We start from the raw sequence: 21,632 nt of genomic DNA, 5'->3' as shown, positions 1-21,632 counted from the left end.
TTACATTTCTATAAAAAATGATTTGCATTACTATCAGTATTCTACAATTTATAGAGCTGTGGCTTCATTGAAAGACAGAGATAACCCAGTGTGCTATCCAGACACCCAGTAATCCTTTTTGCCCCATTTCAATCTTTCACAATGGTTTTCCACACCTCCTACAACTGAACAATTCTGTTTGCTCCTCAAAGAAACACTAGGCAGCCCTGAGGTAAGACTTGAAACAGTCTATCATCAGCACCTCCAGCCTCCTGACTGTCCCCTGCCCTTCCTAAGTGCCTCAGATCTCCCACCCCTTAGACCACTAGGCTAGCTACTTCTTTGGCATGCATTTAACAATGCTCAAATGCTTAAAATGCATATGTTCCTGTAGTGAGTGTAAAAACAAGCAGGAATGTAAGCATTGTAAATATAATGCAATAAAGTTGAAAGTGCAGGCTGCAGTTTTCACCCTGGTTAGAACTAAGTAGGGAGATTTTTTTAAAAGTCCCAGTGCTGCCCTGGCCGGTTTTGCTCAGTGGTGAGTGTCGGACTGCAGACCGGAGAGTCCCGGGTTCGGTTCCAGCTAAGGGCATGTACCTTGATTGAGTTTGTCCCTGGCCCTGGTTGAGGTCATGTGGGTGGCGACCACTCGATGTGTCTCTCTCACATCGATGTTTCTCTCTCTCTCTTCCTCCCTCTCTCCATCCCACTCTATCTGAAGATAAATGCAAAAATGTCCTTGGGTGAGGATTAAATAAAAAAGTCCCAGTGCTGAGATTCAATCCATAACCAATCAAATTAGCATTTCTAGGGGTAACGCTCAAGCACTGATAGTCTAAAAATCTCAGCAGATATTTTCATATGAATTCTTATGTGAACCACAGATATGGAGTTTTGCTACTACTCAAAGTGTGGTCCAAGGACCAGAGCGTGAGCAACACCTGGGAGCTCCATCGATGTGCAGAGTCTCTGGCCCAACCTAGACTTTCTGAATCAAATCCTGAAGATTAGCACAATCTTAGGTGGTTTGCATGCATTTTTAAGTTTAAGGGGCACTAGAGTGGAGCAGTGATTTGGCCAAATTCTGGCCAAGCCTCAGAATAACCTAGTTGGCTTGTAATAACATACATAGATTGCTGGGTCCCACCCCCTGAATTTCTGATTTGGTAGGTCTCAGTAGAATCTGAGAATTTAACTTTCTTGCAAGTTTTCAGGGAAACATACATTGAAAACTACTATGTAGAACATTAGAGAGCATGAGAGAATTCTAGGGAAGCATTTGCTCTTTCACACAAACCATGCCATACTACTGACTTACCTATTCCATTGAGCTCGTTGGTCCTCTTAGCAAACAAATAGACTCATGTATGCAAATTTCTGCAAAGCCAGGCAGGGAGACTGTTTTCAGAGCAAGAATGTGCAGAATTCATATTGGGCAGAATCAGCTTGCCTCCCCTTCTCATGTCCCCATGACACTTCACTCTTTGGAAGGCTTTCTTTGGGGAAAAGCCAGTCTTCTTTTTCCTGAGGCTGGAGAGTGAGAAGAAAACACATTTATTTTCTTTGCCTTCCTGCCTTCCTGCCTTCCTGCCTTCCTGCCTTCCTGCCTTCCTTCCTTCCTTCCTTCCTTCCTTCCTTCCTTCCTTCCTTCCTTCCTTCCTTCCCTCCTTCCCTCCTTCCCTCCTTCCCTCCTTCCCTCCCTCCTTCCCTCCTTCCCTCCATCTCTCCTTCCCTCCTTCTCTCCTTCCCTCCTTCCCTCCCTTTCTCCCTCCCCTTTCCTTTCCTTTTTCCCTCCCTCTCTCCCCATCCCTTCCTCTCTGGATCTCTCTGTCTCTCTGTCTCTCTGTCTCTCTGTCTCTCTGTCTCTCTCTCTCTCCCTCCCTCCCTCCCTCCCTCTCCTGTCAGAATCCTAGATGAATCAGGATGGCTTGCAGTTAACTGACTCCTGTTGTTCTGAGGAAGTTTTTTTTTTTTTTTTAACAATTCACTGATGCATACCCCTTCTCTTGGGTAACATCAGGGATGAGTCTCATTAACTCTATTTTATGGATGTGGCATCTAAGGCTAAAATCAAGTGCCCAAAGTCACTTAGCAAGTTGGTGTTAAGACCTGGTCAGTACCCACAAATGCCTCTAGGGCTTTTCAACATAAGCCATCCATTCAGGCTTGCTTGCTTCCACTGTCCTCCCGGGAGAAAGAGCTGCTGAGGTGGTGAAGGTGGACAGGCCTGGAGCGCGACCCACAGAAGTGGGCAAGGGAGAACAGGTCTCTGCATCCTTCCAGGCCAGAGCCCACAGTTGCACCTGGAGGCCATCCAGCAGTCCTGTGGAAGAGGGTGTGGGGAACGCTTAGACCCAGAGAGAGTGGATGGGGAAATCCAGGGTCTGAGTACCTGAGGGTGTGTCTAGCCCTGTGCCCGATTTACAGAGAGCCTGGTATTGGTGGGCAGCCCAAAGATTCCACTGCCATCCGTCTTGTTTGTTTTCTTTATCCCTTCCTTGTTCCTCAAACAGCTGACCTAGGGCCACCTTCCCAGGATGGTTAGGAGGATAAAGGCTTCTTTTCAGCTGTACCGGGAGTCAATATAACATGTTGGCCTTATTCTCCTTTTCTTTTCCTCTTGTTCATTTTGTCTACATCCCTTCTCCCACCTGCTGGCTGCATCCTTAGAACCCTCCCAGGCCCCTCTCCTCCCCTTGGCCTGAGCTGGCACTCTCACAATAGTGCATGGCCAGAGGGGCGTGGGATAAGCGCTCAGCCTCTGGGCAGTGGGCCCTGTGTGAGTCCTTCTCCACCACCGGGCTCTACGGCTCTGCAGAGACTCTTTGCTTGTGATGGTTTCCTACCAATGGCTGATATTTACTGAGAGTTTTCTGCATGCCCGGCGCTGAGCTAAGTTCTTTTATATATATATAATTTTTCGCTCAAAGAAGACCATCTGCTTCTATTTTTTTTTTCTTTATTGATTTTAGAGAAAGAGCAAGGAGAGGGAAAGATAGAAACATCGATGAGCAAGAACACTGATTGGCCACCTCCTGTGTGCCCCCCACTAGGGATCGGGCCCACACAGTGAGAGGCCAGAGATCTAAGCTGGTGTCCCCTTGAATACAACTCAGCCTAGTAGTTAGGTCAGTGATTCATTCCCCCGGGGCAGGGAATGAAGTGAGGATTAGGGTCACTTTCCTTAAGCTCCATTGGAACAGCGGGGGGCCAAGGTAAGAAACATCCCAAACTAGAAATAAGATGACCAGGGTCCTTGGTCAGGCCCCGGCATGAGTTAGCGATGTGATCCTGGCCACGGGGCTCCCTCCCTGAGCCCGCGTACTCTCCTCTGTGACGTATAGACGTATAGACGGTGATACCTGTTCTTCCTGCCTCGCAGAGGGTGGGGGTGAGGAGCAGCTGAGATAACAATACTGAGAGAATGGGTATATTACTGCATTAAAATTAATGGCTTCCAAAAACAATACGCATTTGTTATCTCACAGTTGCAGTAGGTCGGGAATGTGGGGGCAGTAGCTGAGGGGCTCAGGTTTGAGGGCGCTCATGAGGCCGCAGCCACGACAGCTGCCAGGGCCGTGCCCTCGACGGTTGGACTGGGCTTGGGGATCTGCCTCGCACGTCGCGGGAAGCTGGTGCTGGCCTTGGGCGGGAGGCCTTAGTTCTTCAGCATGTGGGCCTCTCGGCAGAGCTGCCTGGATATTCTCAGGACACCTAGCAGGCTTCCCCCGGGGCGGGCCTTCCCCCGGCTCCACAGGTCAGTCCTGTTCCACGCGGAAGGGACCACATGGCAACAGGACCGTGAGGGTCAGGAGGAACCATCTTAGGGGCCATTCTGTAAGTTGGCTACTGCAGGTGACATCAGATTTATTGTCATATCTGAGAACATTGCTGTAAGTTAGAACTAATTCTAGCTTAAGGGATGACTTTGTGTACAGTTCAGTCTCTCAGACCAGCAGCTCTTTCTGTTCTCCGAGCTTATGACCCCAAAAAGCAGTTTTCTCCAAAGGACGTTTGGGGGAGCAGGGGTGGGAAGGGAGGTCGTGCGGACGGGACGATAGGAAAGAGAAGGCAAGGGTCGTGGGTAAGAGCAAAGAGCACTGAGTAAGGATCGGATAGGAAGCTCAGGAGAGTGTCAGGAACACGAAACCAACAGTGTCTCCCTGTGCCTGTTACAAGACGGACGCAGTGCCAGACTCGACTTGAACCAATAGCTGCACGTTTCCACCCCAGCAGCCCTTTAATCAGTCCTGCCACCAAAAGCAAATGTAAGCTTGACTTCCTGTGCTGTTTCCTGCTCAGCCTCGGCAGGGGTCAGCCGTCACGGAAACCGTCCGAAGCGGTGGCCGAACCAGCGCTGAGCCTGCAGCCTCCCTGGGCTCGGAGCCGTGCACCCCCGCCCCCCACAACAATAGTGAAATGCAATCAAATCTTGACAGAATTTCTCAAAGGTTTTCTTTCGCGTCTTGTGTCTCAGGGAAATGTCATCAGGAAAATGTAAGATTGTATGAAATAAAATACTTTTTTTAAAAAAAAACAAAACACATTCCTTATATTTCTAGCTATTTTATACCTAATAAACTCAATTTTACAGGTATTTACACACTACCAGCAGTGTGCCTCAGAACTCTGCAAGACAATGGTGAGAATGGGGACTGGCACAGTACAGAGAGAATTAAAACGAGTCTGCCTTCAAGAACCTTATGGTCTATGTGGGGTGATAAGGGATTTTTTTTAAAAGAGCCTACGCGTGCCACAGTGGCAGCCCCTATTGATTGGCGGACCAGCAGCCGTTTCAGTACCTTCTCCTTGTGTCCCTTTTTCTGCAGACGCAGAACGAAGGTACTTGCTTTCTTGGCCTCACTGGAGACTAAGGTGGCCACATGACCTAGGCTTGGCCAGACAGGTATCATGTCTTCTGGACATACTTTCCTTTTCCTTAGCAAAGGGACAGGTGTGAGAAAGCTCACTGCCACTGCCCCTTCCTCTCCTTCCTGCCTTGAATGTGAATGTGATGGCTGGTGTAGGGCAGTTATCTTGTGACCATGAAGCAACAAACACAAGGCCAAAAACCCTATATGCTGAGTAAAACATGAAAGGAACCTCGGTGGTGGATGATCTAGTTGCCCTACCAAACCAATTCCAGCAACTGCCTGCCTCCAGACCTCCAATAAGATTCACTCTGCCATTTTCAAGTGGCTTTTCTTTTACTTGCAGATGAGTCCTAACTGACATGGAAGATACAAGTTAAGGCCAAATGAGAGTGTCAGAGAGTACATGGCCTGGAAGGTCAGCGAGAGGTAGATTCAGTGAGAGCAGAGAGGTAAGAGCGGGCTGGTCAGAGAAACGGGGACCATGGCTGGATGGAAACGTAGCAGAGATGAAGAATGACGTTGTTGAGTGGACGCACCGAGAATCTCTGTTCATCGTTGTCACTGACTCTATTTCGAAAGACAAGATTGTGGGTTCTATTCTCTAAAATGTAGCTTGTGGCTGAGACATCTTGTGTACCTGGAGGCAGTTCAGGGTTGTGAGTGTGAGCAAGGGCTCTGGCATCAGACCAACCTGGGCTTGGGTCCCAGCTCTGCCACATATTCCCTGCATAACTCTGAGCACTTTGCATGGCCTTGTTAAAGCCCCAGCTTCCTCATCTGTAAACTCAGGGGGAAAAATTAAATAAGACAGCATGTAAAACTCAAACACATTTCTCAATACATAGCATTCATGATATGAGTGGTAGCTATTGTCATTACTATTGTGACCAGGTATTAATTATTGTGTCCATCTTTACATGCCACCATAGGGATGCCTTCTTTACCCCCTAGAACCCAATTGTTCCATCTATCAAAGTGGAATATCATCTCTCAAACATGTATTAGATGTTAACATGGGTCCCTGTGGAATTGTTTTTCTGTGAAGCAAATTTGCCTGGAGTGTATAAATAACATAGAGCATTCTGTTATCTTTAAGCCTTCTAAATACAATGTTGAGCTATAAATCCCTATGTGACTCTCCCCCCAGCAGAAGATACAAGAATTATGTAAGGCAAGAATATCAAAACTCTACACAATGACCTTTAGACTCAGTGAAGGTTTCAGGGTTGCCATAGTATGGAATAAACTAGCTCAGACCTGTATTACATATGTTCTCATTCAATAACTATTCTGTCATTTTTCTTCTTTTTCACATATATGTTAACAACAACTGTTTGAATATTAACCGTTTTTACTGCTGTCACTGTTCTCTGCCATCTTTTAAAAATTTTTTCCCATATTTGTGTTCTTTCTCTCGATTTATTTTTCATTTGGCTGGAGGATTTTTTGAGTAAGTTTTTTTCAGAAAAGGTAAATAGTAGTCACTCTAAGACATTACACGTCTTAAATTTCTCTTGTCTTCGAACATGAACAATTACTTGGTGGTCATACAGCTATTTTGTCAAAAACCCTTTTCCTCAAACACTGTAGATATTCTTCCACTGTCTCCTGCCATTGAGTGAGGTGAAGAAATATTCATTGGTAGCATGTTATTTTTGTTTGGCTATTTGTAAAAAAAATATATATATATATATATATATATATATATATATATATATATATGTGTGTGTGTGTGTGTGTGTGTGTGTGTGTGTTTGTTTTCTTCACATCCGAAGAAGAGTTACCAGCAATTAGAGGCTCTTAACTCTTATTTTATGTTACTCAGTGGGTCCTTATATATGTAGGCTCAGTCCTTATTCAACACAAGGAAACCTTTCCTCTCGGTTCTGTCGCTGGTCCTCTTGTGCCTGCTCGGCCCTCCTGGAACCCCGGTGTGCCTGTCTAAGGCTCCTCGGTCCCCCGGCTGGTCTTTTCTCTTTTCACTAGTAGTCCTCTCTTTTCTGTGTGTTCTGAGAGGAAGAGCTGGAATCATCCAATTCACCAGTTTACGTTTCTGTAGCACCCAAGGTGTTTTCTTACTGACACAATTCCCTTTTACACTTCACTAACCGTGTTTTTCATCTGATAGCAATTAGACCTGAGCTCAAATTGTTTCCTTTTTATTATAATGTAAGGTCCTTTCATTGAGAAATTTGATTTTATTTTTTCTCCTGTTTCCTGGAGTCAGTTGGTTTTACGTAGCAGACATTTTCTCTAACCTTCCAGACATGTCCCCTTCAGTTTAATTACTAACGCTTTCCACACGCCCAGTGACTGGCTGCGAAATTTCTGCAGCACCAAGACTGTGTGGCTGAGTACTGAGAGCACATAGGGATTCTCCCAAAATCATCAGGGGGAGGAGGGTTAATCAACATTTTTGATAATTTAAAGTAAATTAACTTAAAAACAATTATTAACATTTTAATCTAAAAAGTTCTAGTTTTCTAGACGAGGAGATCATTGTTCTATAGTGAAATAAGGCAGAACTGTTGAATAAAAACAGTAATTGCCCCCGACCGGTGTGGCTCACTAGTTGAGCCATCCACCAAGAGGTCACCGGATTGATTTCCGGTCAGGGCACATGCCCAGGTTGTGGGCCTGATCCCCAGTGCAGGGCATGCTGGAGGCGGACAATCGATGTTCTCTCTCGTCGATGTTCCTATCTCTCCCTACCGCTCCCTTGCTCTGATTCTAAAATCAATAAAGAAAAAAATTAAAAAGATTAAAAAAAAACAGTTATAGCTGCCTGACAGTGCTGCTAAATGGTTAGAGCATTGGCCCACACACCAATGGGTTGTGGATTTGATTCCTGGTCAAGGGCACGTACCTGGGTGGTAGGTTCAATCCACAGCCCCAGTCGGGGCATGTGCGGGAGGCAACCAATCGATGTGTCTCTGTCATATTAATATCGTCTCTCTCCCCCTCCCTCCTTTCCTTCCACTGTCTGTAAAAATCAATGGAAAATATATCATAGGGTGAAGAGTAACAAAAAACAAGCAAACAACAACAAAAAAACAGTCATTGCTCCAAGTGGTTTTCCATGTTACTGTGATAGCCCTAAATTAAGAAACAGTCTGCTTTTTCTAACTGATGTTGTTAGGAACCTAGTGTGGGGCTACTTTTGCTTTTCTTAGAATCACCCTTCCACGCAGAAGCTGGATGTGAGGTCCACAGCAAACTGGTGCATGTCAAGGCCCATGCATCTCCCAGAGGCCTTACACATAAGACTCAGCCCGTTCCGACTGCCAGTGGGATGCTGGAGCCAACTTAAAAATCAGTTCGCTAAATTTTCGTGTATTTTGTGAAATGATTGTTAAACACTGCTATTCTTAAAATTCAATGATTCAAACTTCAAATCAAAGATATGATCACAGATCTCATTAAGAATTAAATCATATACACTTACAATCAAAGTTCAAAACTCATCACTTCCTAATTCTTATGTTATATTATATGTGCTCTTGAGGGTACTTTTTATCTATTCTATCTGCGTCGGTGACATGGGGGAGAGCGGAGGGTGGAACGTTCTCCAGCACGCCCCTGCTGGCCCATCCTGAACTCCAGTCTCAGTGTCTCTGAACTGGGGGGAGGAGAGGGTTATGCTGTGGGGTTCTGCTGAGGAGCTATAGCCACTTACTCCCCAGAGACACCTTGTCTCTACTGCCTTTTATCCTAGACAGGTCAGAACCTTCTTTCATCCTATCCTATACTCCTAAATTTTTGCAGAAATCCTCGTAAAGTTCTATGTATTGATGACAACTCTCCCCTTAGGAAAAAAAATTTTAAAAAACTTGCACCTCCAAAGATCCACGAATGTTATTTAGCTAAAATGGGTCTTTGAAAGATAAACTAAAAAATAAGCAAGCAAACAAACACTGCAGGGAAAATGAGCTGGAACTAGCATGCCCGGTGGAAGAGTGATGAACAGAACGGAGTATGCCGTGACGCTGGGCTGCAGACCAGACCAAGCCGGTGTCTGGGTGAGAGAGTGCAGCGTCCGATTCTCCGTAGCTTGAGATTTGCCACTGCCAAAGATGTCACAAGGAGTCTAGAAAAGTTGCATTAACTTATATCTTGCATTACCTTTTATTATCTACACGCCAAAACTACCACTAAGTGGCCAGTGAGATTCACCCCTGAGCGTCTGGCCTGGAACTGTGTGCGCATGAGCTGTAGTCTGCGGCGGTCCCTCTGAAGAGCTTGCAGACCAGCTTTACCAGGCCAGGTGAAGGGCGGCCCAGAGTGCTGGGAAATGGACAAACTGCGCATGAGCAGGGTTTTAGAGCCAAGCCACGGAATCTCTGTTCTAGGACAACATTCAGCTTCTGACACAGGTTGAATCAGAAAGCACAGTGGGGAATATTTCTAAGTCGATTCTTGAAAATCAAGAACATTGTGTGAGAGGCACTGTCATTTACAAAGACCCCTTTCAAGTATCAGGCGAGGGAAATGTTGCCCTCACAATGAGCTGACAAGTTCCTCCTGTTGGAGCATCAGGACTGTGAAAACATTGTGTGGTCCTTTTTTTTTTTTGGTCTGGCTAATAGGAAGCTCTGTTTTCCTTCAATTATTGGAACTTTCCTTAGGCGTCATTTGGTTTTATTTTCAGTAACTTCTCCTTTCCCCTCCTCCACTACTTGTTTTGCACTTATGTTGATCTTTAAAAAAAAAAAAATCTTGTCATGTTTGTGTTTAACAAAACGTTATACAATATTTTTTTCAGAATAACTACATACATAGAAGAGCCAGACATTCAGGAATCTGTGATTTTAGTGTGTTGGATTATCAGTAATCCAATGCTGTGTACCTAAGTCCCAATAAAAGTAAAATAATAAAATATTTTCTGGATGTTGGTAAAGGTATAAATAAATATTTTATAAGTAAATACACTTTGAGTGGGTCTACCATATATCCAGCCCTATGCTAAGAACTTTAGTAAATCAAAAGTTGTAGTTTCTTTTCTTTACTTTATTTATTTATTTATTTGTTTGTTTGTTTGTTTATATTGCCCAGCTGGTGTGGCTCAATGGTTGAGCATTGACCCATGCACCAAGAGGTCACTGGTTCAATTCCCAGTCAGGACACATGCCCAGATTGTGGGCCAAATCCCCATTGGGGGCATGCAGGAGGTGGCCAGTTGATGTTCTCTCATTACTGTTTCTCTCTCTCTCTCCCTGTCCCTTCCTCTCTCTAAAATCAATAAAGAAAAATAATTTAAAAATATATATATATATATTGATTTTTTAGAGAGAGAAAAGGGGAAAAGAGAGAAAAAGAACCATGTGACAGAGACATTGATCAGTTGCATGTACCCAACTAGGGTCGAATCTGCAACTCAGGCATGTGCCTTGACTGGGAATCAAACCAAGGACCTTTTGGTGTTTGGGACAATGCTCCAGCCAACTGAGCCACACCAGCCAGAGCAAAAGCTGTAGTTTCTTAAGAAGCTAACCTTATTGGATAGGAAAGCCTTACCATCAACCATAGTTATTGGCTTCCATATATTACTTGCCAGCCATATTTCAGGGCCATTCTATACATTATCTTATTTAATCCTCACTCCCAAGACTCCAATTCAGTAGGTCAGGTTTGCTATTAAATTGCTACCCAGGTGATTCTAATGTATAACCAGGCTTAAGAATTTCTAATCCTCTTATAAGTATTAGAAATGTAATTACAACATGATGACTATAATTAACACTGTATAGTATATTAAAAAGTTAAGAAAATAAATCCTAAGAGTCTTCATCACAGGAAAAATTTTTTTCTTCTTGTATATATATATATGAGATAATGAATATTGATTAAATTTATTATGGTAATTAATGTCACAATATATGCAAGTCAAATCATTACACTCTACACCGCAAACTTATACAGTGCTGTGTGGCAATTATATCTTGATACAACTTAAAAAGAAAAAAGAAGATTCCTGTAGTGATATGCTGTGTAAATATAATGATTGTTCACTGTACAAACTTCAGATAATGTTTTCAAAAGAGAGCACTTGGTTATCTCCAGCTTGGTATTGATATCATAAATCAGTTCAACAGACAACTGCTGAGATGCTTTTGGAAAAAAAAAAAAAGATAGATGAGTAACCACCAACATGCTTATCAGCTTTTGCTTTCCAGAGGAAATTTAGAAATTCCCTGCTCTCTGTAGCACTCAATCACAAGAGTCTGAAGAATGACCTCAGGCTTAACTTGTTAAATACAAAATTATAATGCTATACCTCTGTTCACACATGTAAAGTTTTGGCCTCTAATACAAGAACAGGACAGTCGGCTTCCAGCTATCACCACTCATCACATTAACAGCAAAGTTCCAGGATAGCGGCATTCATCACCAGGACTGCTCATTAGAATTAGGGTTTTGACTGGAAAATACGCCATGCGTTCTATGCCTAACCTACTGGAACCAATTTATTTATGGAGTTCTCATTTCAGAGCTCAATGATTTATAACCCAAGCCTTCACAAACCAAAAAATATGGATAACTTCATCACAATGGAGAAATTGTGCTGGTCACTTGATTTCATATTTATGGTCATCTTAAGAGAGACCCTGCGCTGCACGGTCCAACAATAAAGAAGACAGGTGGCTGCCTTCAAAGATCTCAGCCTGCTGGAGAAGGCAAGCTCTTAAACACCTGCCATCCATCATGAGAGATACAGTAGAGAGGGATGAACGGGAAGCCTCCAAAGGCCAGAGGGAGAACAAGTTCAGCAAAGCTTCAGAAAGGAGCTATCTTAAAATGTTACTTAGTTTAGACAAACCGGCCCTGTGCCTGGTTGCTCCTTCTCTGACAGCTCCAGCTGCCTTCACAAAATTTTATAAACCCAGTAGCTCAATGGTTCTCAACCTTCCTAATGCCGCAACCCTTTAACACAGTTCCTCATGTTGTATGTGGGCGTGTCTGCATGTGGGCGGACCCGCCTGGAGATGGATAGAGGAGCTGTGTTTTGGTTCCTAAGACCATCAGAAACGTGTGTCTTCCGATGGTCTTAGGCGACCCCTGTGAAAGGGTCGTTCGAGCCCCCAAACGGTCACGACCGACAGGTTGAGAACTGCTGCTGAGTAGCTTATAAATACCAGAAAAACAGAAGTGTACTTCTAACCGTTTTGCAGTCTAAGGAAGTCCAAGGTCACAGTGCTGGCAAGATCGGTTTCTCCTTGAGGTTTCTTCTCTTGGCTTGTAGATGGTACTTGCTGCTCTGGGCTCCTGTGCTCTCTTCTGTGTGCGTGGAGGAGGCAGCACTCAGGTGTCTCTTCTCATAAGGGCACAGTCCCACCGAGACTCACACCCTTGTTACTTTATGTAACCCAATTACCTCCCAAAGGCTCCTTCACCAAACACCATCACATGGGGGAGGGGTAGAGCTTCAGCTTATGAACTAGCATGTGGGGGGGGGAGGCAAACATTTAGCCCTTACCATTCCTCCTACTTCTGGAAACCGCAAATCTGATCGCTTTTTCTATGAGTTTTGTTTTTTTTAGATTCCTCATGTAAGATCATACAGGATTTGTCTTTCCCTGTCTGACGTACTTCACTTAGCATAATGCCCTCAGGTTTCATTTTTGTTGTTGCAAATTGCAAAATTTCTTTCTCTTTATGGCTAAGTAATATTCCATTGTATATTGTGTGTGTGTATAATCTTTTTTTATCCATTCATCCATCAATGGATACTTAGGTTGTTTCCATGTTTTGGCTATTATAGATAATGCTGTTATGAACATGAGGGTGCAACAATGTCTTTGACATAAAGTTTTAATTTCTTTTGGATATATTTCCAGAAGTAGATTTATTGGATCATATGGTAGTTCTATTTTGAATTTTTTGAGGAGTCCTCCACACTGTTTTCCGTAATGGTGGTAACAATTTACATTTGCACAAACAACGCATCAGAGTGCTCTTTCCCCCACATCCTCCCCAGCATTTGTTATCACTTGCCTTTTATATAACAACCATTCTCCCCCCGACACACAGTTTTATTGAAATATAGTTGACATACATCACTATATAAGTTTGAGGTGTAGAGCATAATGGTTTGACTTGCATATATTGTGAAATGATTACCACAATAAGTTTAGTTAGCATTCATCATTTCATACAGATACAATAAAAACAAAATGTAAAGAAATATTATTCCTCATGTTGTGTTGAGAACTTTTAGGATTTACTCTCTTAACAACTTTCATACTGCAGTCATGTGCTACATTACATCCCTAATACTTACTCATCTTATCTGGAAATTGGTACCTTTTGACCACCTTTCTCCAATTTCCCTCCTCTAAGTCCCCACATCTGTTAACCACAATCAGATCTCCTTTTCTAGTTTGTATTTTAGATTTCACATGTAACTGAGATTATACAATATTTTTCTTTCTCTGTCTGATTTACTTTTCTTAGCATAATGCCCTCAGGTTTATTCACATTGTTGCAAATGGCAGGGTTTCCTTCTTTATGGCTGAATAATATTTCATTGTCACTTGTGGAAGAGGTTGGGTTTTTATCTGGAGTGGTCTGAAGCTGTCTACCAGGTGGCTCTCAGGCCTCCCAGGAAGTGCAAGGTCAGCCACTACCTGTGTGCTGCCCGGGGTCACCTGCATGAGCTGCAGAGTGTTCTGCAGATGGTTGCTACTTGTGCTGGGCTTGGAGGTGCCCGGGAGAGGCCAAGCTGCAAACTGAGGCCAGCTTCAGCTAGTGCCAGGCCTGGGACCAGTTAGCAAGAGGTTTGTGGCATGCTGAGGCCAGATGCTGCTTGTTTGAGAGATTTTAGGAAAGTCCAAAGCATAAGCCAAGAGAGGCCATTTGTATGGGAAAGCCACTGGAAAAGGCTTAGGTAGGCCCAAAAGTTGGGTCTCAGGGAATCACCAGAGAGGGGCAAACAATGTTAGCCAGGTTGATGGCAACTCAGATATGGTGACCTCCTGCTGGCTCTGTGGCTGGGGGTGGGGTGGTTAACAAAGGAACAGTAACCTCTGCCCGCACTTCTGTCTGAGAGAAAGCTGCCTACTCTAACCCTCTTTCTGAAGGCAGACACTTTCGTTCTTACCCCTTGTTCCTGGTGCCTGTCCAGCTGCTGCCCCAGCACTGGGCTTCAGAGCAAGTAAGTGAGTAAGTCCATGCACAAGCCCTTTAAAAAGAATTTCTGGGACTCTAGAAGCACCCCTTCTCATTCAACCACAGTCTCTGTTGCTATTCGACAGAATGTTCTGTAAATATCTTAAGTTTACCTAGTATAACTGATGTTTCTTTACTGATTTTTCTTTCTGGATGATCTATCCATTGATATTAAAGTTTCCTACTATTATTATTGTATTGCTGTCTATTTCTTCATTTAGGTCTGTTAATATTGCTTCATATAATTATGTGTTTCTATGTTGTGTGCACATTTACAAATGTTTCCTCTTCTTTTTGGATTGATTCCTTTATCATTATATAATGCCCTTCTTTGCCTCTTACAGCCTTTGTTTTAACGTCTATTTTGTTTGATGTAAGTATCGCTACTGAAGCTTTCTTCTGGTTTTCATTTGTATGGAATGTCTTTCTATCCCTTCATTGCCAATCTGTGTGTGTCCTTATATCTAGTTTTATTAACCAATGTCACCCCAATAAATTCAATACAAAATTAAGTGAGTCTCTTGTACACAACATATAAATGCATCTTTAAAAAAATTCATTCAGCTACCCTGTATTTTGATTGAAAATTTTAGTCTATTTAAAGTAATTATCGATAGGTATGTGCTTATAGCCATTTAGTTAAGTGTTTTCTGGCTGTTTATACTTTCTTTGCTCTTGCTGTCTTTCTTTGTGGTTTGTGACTTTTTTTAGTTATATGCTTATATTTCTTTCTCTTTCTCTTTTGTGCATTTACGATAGGTTTTTGCTTTGTGGTTATCATTAGGCTTACATTATAACAACTTATATCTATAGCAGTCTATTTTACGTTGATAACAATGTAAATTCTCTCTATTCTTGTTGCTTTTAAAATTCTTTCTTTGTCTTTGACTTTGACAGTTTAATTATAACGTGACCTGGTGTCATCCTCTTTGGGTTCAAACTATTTGGAGTTCTTTGGGCCTCTTGGATCTGGATGTCTACTTCTCGCCCCAGGTTTGGGAAGTTTTCAGCCGTCACTGCTTTAAATACGTTTTCTGTTCCTTCCCGCTTCTCCTTCTGGAGTTACCATAATACTAATGCTGTTTCTTTTCATTGTGTCCCCTGAGTCCTGTAGGCTTTCTTCTCTCTTTTTCATTCTTTTTGGTTTTCGGGTCATTTTCTTTTTTGAAAATCCTCACCCGAGGATATTTTTCTATTTATCATCAGATAGAGTGAGTGGAGGAGAGAGAGAAACATCAGTGTGAGAGGGACGCATCAACTGGTTGCCTTCTGCATGACCCAACCAGGGCCAGGAACCAAACCGCAACTGAGGTACGTGCCCTTGACTTGAATCAAATCCACGACTCATTGGTCCATGGGCCGACGCTCTAACTGCTGAGCCAAACCAGCCAGGGCAGTTCTCTGGTCATTTTTAAACATCTCATCTACCAGGTTGCTTATTCTTTCTTCTGCATGGTTCAGTCTCCTTCTGAAGCTGTCTGTTGACTTCTTCATTTCAGTTATATGTTTTTCAGCTCTAGATTTTCTGGACTTTTTGTTGTCGTTTTTTTTTAAATATATATGGTTTCTATTTCTTTGTTGAACTAATTTTGTTCATGCATTGTTTTCCTAATTTAATTTAGTTGTCTGTATTTTTGTAGTTCACTAAATTTCTTTAAGAGAATTATTCTGAATTCTTTGTTTGACATTCTTAGCTCTTCATTTCCTTAGGATCAGTTATTAGAGCTTAATTAGTTTCCTTTGGTGGTGTCATATGTACCTGATTTTTCATGATCTTTGATTCCTATGTTGATATCTGTGTATTTGAGTAAGTGGTCTCCTCTTCCTGACTTTTCAGGTTCCCTTTGGCAGAGAGTTTTTCACCAGTTATCTTAGTAATGTCTTGGGTGGGTGGGGCCTGCCTCTGGGGCCTATTTTGGGTGAGGCAACTGTTTGAGCTCTGAGGCTGGAGGTGGGGTGTGTACCACTGCCTGAGAATAGCTGGATGGGGCTTCTGGCTTGTTCCCTGCCCAAGTGAGGTGGGAGAGTGGGCTTCGCAGTTACTTAGAGTTTCTTGTCAGGCTCATAGGTAGTTAGGACCGGTTGCTATGCTCAGCAATAGGTGAGGCCATGAATTAGCTTCCCCGACCTGACTGGCAGCAGGATGGGACCCAGGGACTGCATGGCTCATTGTTTGGGGGCCCGGATTAGGCAAGAGTGTGTACTGACTATCCTGGTTAGGTGAGGCCACCGGTTTTGCCCCGAAGACCATGGGCTGTCTCTCTGTCCAAGTTCCGCTGAGAGCAGGGCTGTTGGATGGGCTTCACAGTTCCCAAGTGCTCTGGTAAGGTTCCCTGGTGGGGCAGGCTGAAGGCTGTATTCAGCGATGAGAGGCCTGTGAATTGATTTTCCTGCCCAGGCACAGCGGGAGAAGCAGCTCCAAGGCTGCTCAGGTTCTTTGTTTGTGGTCTTGACTCTAGCTGACCTGTGCCCCACATTCCCTGGCTGTAGAGGGCACTGGCTGTGCTCTGAGAGCAGTCAGCTCTGCCGCCCGCCTCTTGGCTCGAGCATTACTTGGCTGCAAAGCTTCCAGGTGTTCTCACCAGCCCTTCCTGTCAGATGGGGCTGGGGGCCACATGTCACAGAGGGTAGAGCGGTGACTCAGCTCTTCTGTCTGGGTGTGGCAGACCTAGCTCTAGGGGCCAGCAAAACTCCTCATCTGAGGGCTCAAATCAGGCAGACCTGCACCCCATCACGTACCCTGGTCAGACTGCACCACTGACTTAGTGTTGCAGGTGAGCCAAGCTGCTGGCTGGGCTCTGCAGGTAGGAGATTAGTCAGCCAAGATCCGAGTGCTGGTTGTTGAAAGGCCCTCCCCTCTTCTCTGTCACAATCTCATTCCTGGTGGTTGAGCCCTGCAAATTCCCTTCTGGGGCAAGACCAGAGTAGAAGCTCCCAAGAACTGATTCACAACGCTGGGGTGGGGGCTAGATGTCACCTCTGAGTTCTCTTTTCCCACTGGAGAAGCCATAGGCTCAAAGGGCTTCTTGGCATGGTGCCGTGCCAGCCCGGGGAAGGGGCAATGCAGTCAGCATGTAGCCAGCCCGCCTACCCTTGTAATGCAGTCTGTCTGGGTGCAGGGGATGCTTCAGCCTCACTCCCCAGTTCTAGGATTCTCTCAGTGGTGTCTTGTCCGCGAATAGTGGTTAGTTGTTCCTCTTGTGAGGGAGAACAACGTCAGGAATGACCTACGTGACCATCTTGGTGACGTCTCTCGCCAATGATAGTCATTCTAGCAGGTGTGAGGTGAAACCTCATTGTGGTTTTGGTTTGCATTTCCCTGATGATTAGTGATGTGAGCATCTTTTCATGTACTTGTTGGCCATTTGTATATCTTCCATGGAAAAATGTTTATCTAAGTCCTCTGCCCATTTTTAAATTGGATTACTTGTGGGGTGTTTTTTTTTGCTATTGATTTGTATGAGTTCTTTATGTATTTTGGATATTTCTTCCTTATCAGATATATGGTTTGCAAATGTTTTTTTCTATTTCCTAGGTTGCCTTTTCATTCTGATTATTATTTTGCTGTGCAGAAGTTTTTTTCATTTGATGTAGTCCCACTTATTTATTTTTTATTTTGTGCTTTAGGTGTCATATGAAAAATCATTTTGAAGATTCATATCAAATAGTATTTTTCCTGTTTTCTTCTAGGAGTTTCGTGGTTTCAGGTCTTACATTTAAGTCTTTATATATGTCTTACTTTTAGACAGACTTTTAAAAAAAATTTTTTTTTTTTATCCCCACCCAAAATCATTTTTGCATTTATCTTCAGATAGAGTGGGAGGGAGAGAGGGCGGAAGAGAGAGAAACATTGACGTGAGAGAGACACATCGAGTGGTTGACACTGGGGCAGGGGCCAAACTGCAACCGAGGTACGTGCCCTTAGTGAGAACCGCATCTGGGACTCTGCGGTCTGGGGCCCACACTTTAACCTCTGAGGACTAGACAGACTGTTTAAAGAATAAGTTCAGAAAAAGTTTTTTTAATAGGCTGACACAGGATCAGATCTTAACCTAGTATGTGTGCCTGCCTCCCACCGTGTTCCAGAGCACTTAGGCCGAGTCCTCTGGCGCAGGGCCCTGTGCTTCCGAGGATGGACAAGGTGTCATTCCCAAGCATATGCCCCTCCACGTTACCAAGAAGTCGGCTGCCCATTTTGATGCACCTGAAATGTGACTACAAGACATCAGCAAGATAAGCGGGCCCGAAGTCTGCTAATGCTTTCCCGGCCATTGTCACTGACAACACGAAGGCCAATCCACAGTCGACGGCCGTGTCTGCAGCCAGGAGTCATGTGTGGGTTATCACTGTGGTCAGATCGTAGGTGGAGAACTGGGGGTGAGTCCCGCATTCTGCGCACCCATCACAGTGTGTGCTCCAGATGCAGTCCGGGACTGTCCGGACTCCTGACGTTATTTCACAGACATGGAGTTGGGTAACATCTTCACAGCTGGGTAAAGACAGATCTAAGACCAGCCTGAACCTCCTACACTGTAATCAGTCTATTTCTTTCCTGTATAGAGTCTATACAATTGAGCATAAATTATATATAAAGTATATTTATATTATTTATCAATGTACTATTTCAACAATCAAGTGACCTTCAGTAGTCAGTCTCAAACTTTAGTACGCATTAAAATCCCCGGCAAAGCTTGTTGAAACAGATTTGCGGGGTCCTGATTTGAGAGTTAGTGGGCCAGGGGTGAGGCCCTGGAATTTGCACTTCTCCCAGGTTTCCAAGCGGTGATGACGCTAATACTGTCAGTCGGGACCTCACTTCGGGACCCACTGGGATAAAGCAAGCCCGTGCCATTTCCTGCCATTCACCATTGGCCACGTGTGCACTGTCCACCAATCGAGAGCCACATGCTTAGGTCCCCGCAGGAAGAGTGACTGGTGAACTTTACCTTGAACTTCCTAGTGCCTTTTCCACTGCACGGCTGTCCCAGCACAGGGTGAGAGGCTCTCTCCTGGCTCTCACTGCTGCATGCTCTTAAGTCATTAACATCTCAGCTTCAGCTTTCTCCCCTGCAGAATGTGGGGATATTATCTCCTAACGAAACTGTGGAAGGGTGAAATCAGATCATGCGTATGAAGTGGTTGATGGATAAAAACCACTTGGTACATCAAATACTCAGAGACCAGTCAGGAAAAAGAGAAATGACTCTCGCTCTTACAGAGGGAGTTGAATAGAGAGAAATAGTTACCCAGATGAGGGAAGGGTTCAGAAACCAAACAGGGTAATGAGAAAAACCAGAGGTTTAGCAACAGCAGAAAGCAGCTACCTACCTCCCACCTCAGGCTAGATGGGAAACCTTGCCAGAGCTCAGAAGCCAGAGGCTACTGCTGAGAGGAAGCGGAGTGAGGCCGCTCAGGCCCAGAGAGGGTCTGTCTGAGGAGTGGGAGCCGGTGGGAGGCTTACTCCCTGGAAGCCATAAGGCAAAAGATACTGGGAATATAGTTCTCTTTGGTACAGAACAGAGCAGGAGAAAAGCAGGAAACGAACCTCAGAGGTATTGCCATACACAGAGAATGTCACTCACTGTTGCCCTAATTACTTCTGTGACCCTCTCATCCCCATCACTAGACCATGTCTTTTTTTTTTTTAATCCTCACTCCAAGTTATCTTTCCATTGATTTTTTTCTGATAGAGCAGGAGGGAGACAGAGAGAGGGAGAGAAACATCGACATGAGACACATCAATTGGTTGCATCCCGCACGACCCAACCAGGGCTAGGAATCAAACCGCAACCGAGGTACGTGCCTTTGACCAGAATCGAACCCGCAACTCTATGGTCCATGGGCCGACGCTCTAACTGCTGAGCTAAAACAGGGCACTAGACCATGTCTTCATGTCTAGGCCTCTCACTGTGCCTACAGGCAAAGCACCATATACATGCAAAGTGGCACTGTCATAAATTCACTCAACAAGGACAATGAAACGGGAACGTTCTTTCGGCTTCAGAATAGTTTATGTACATACTGACTAGATGCTCGACGGTGAAGCCCGAATCTGGAGCGCTGTAGCTCTGTCTACAACCTCCCGCCACCCTCTCCGTGCTGCGGTGCCTCGTGCTGTCCCCGCACCGTGGGCTGGAGGGCAGACTCACCGATTCCTTCACAAACCGTAGTTTGTAGAGCAATTCTGAAAGTCTGGAGATGGGTGGTGGAGGCACTGAGGGACAGTGGGCATTCCTATCCTTTCTTGCAGCAAGAACATGCCTTGAGATACCACCTAGAGGCATTTCATCATTAAAGATATAGTGTAATTACGTAAGCAACACTAAGCCATCATTCGTGTGACCACTCATTTTTAAAAATGTTTTTTTAAATTGACTTTGGATGGGTTGCGGGGGAGATAAACATTGATGTGAGAGAGAAACATCCATCGGTTGCTTCCCTTACAAACCCTGACTGGGGATCGAACTGGCGACACTTAGGTGCACGGAATGAGGCCCAAGCAACTGAAGCACACCGGCCAGGGCCATGTGACCACTCTTAATGCCCTTCTCACTTCAAAAAAACGAGACCATAGAAACAGCAACTTTTATTAACCCAAAAGGCAAGAGAGTGGTTTGAGAAATATTCCTTAGGTGATCATTGAAATTTCAAACCACCACTTAAGTTTCAAAACAACCTTTATTCTGTTTGAAGACCTAATACAATGCATTAAAGCAACTTAAAACAACAAGACATAGCTCCATTAAATCTATAGCTTGAACCAAATGTCAAGGAGGCATAGTCCCCCGCCCCCCACCCCAGTTGCCTTGTAAAGGCAAAATTACAACAGACCATCACATCCTCCCTCTCGTCAAAAGACCAACTTTATTTTAACAATGTCATATAAACAGATTTGTAAAAACATTGAACAGATCGTAGCTTTAAAAAATACACACATATAAGTGAGTTTTTTGTTTTTGTTTTTTTCAATAGCAGCATCCTGGTAGCTAATGCTATCTCATGATGACAAATTTAATGTTAAGTTGGATAGTGTTTCCAATGAACCCAATTCTGTTCCCTCCCTACTCACACTAGTATTTTATATAACTAGATTTTTTAAAAATAAGAATTTGGCATTTTGGAACTTTGTCCCATGTGAGGCATTGTGCTTTAAACTGCCCCTTCCCTAAGTGGCCCTGACCTCAGCTCCCAGGGCCCGCGCTCCAGCTGACCTGGACACCACGCACAGCAAAAGCACAGTTGTGAAAACCAGCAGACATTTTCTCCCATTAAGGAACATCAGTAGGACTTCCCAAACACGTGACTAGTTCATCACCAGCTATGTGACAAAGCAATTGGTTCCCTACAGAGACAGCTCACATAAACACATTTTTTGACTTGACACATCGAAAACAAGGATTTCTAAGTGAAGCAAGTCATCCAGACCAGCTTCCCAAAAGGAGTCACTTTTAAAAACAGAAAGCAAGCCAAAGAATTATGAACTTCTCACTTCACTTGTGAACAATTTTCACCTTTATAAGACGAAACAAAGCAAATTCACAGGAAAAAAAATGCAACCCATACACATAAACAAGAACTGTACTAGACACTTGCTTGTTATGCACTTGAACT

The sequence above is a fragment of the Molossus molossus genome, unplaced genomic scaffold, assembly GCF_014108415.1.
Source record: "Molossus molossus isolate mMolMol1 unplaced genomic scaffold, mMolMol1.p scaffold_m16_p_3, whole genome shotgun sequence".
NCBI lineage: Eukaryota > Metazoa > Chordata > Mammalia > Chiroptera > Molossidae > Molossus > Molossus molossus.
The sequence above is the reverse complement of the archived record's forward strand: the minus strand, read 5'-3'. Positions refer to the sequence as shown.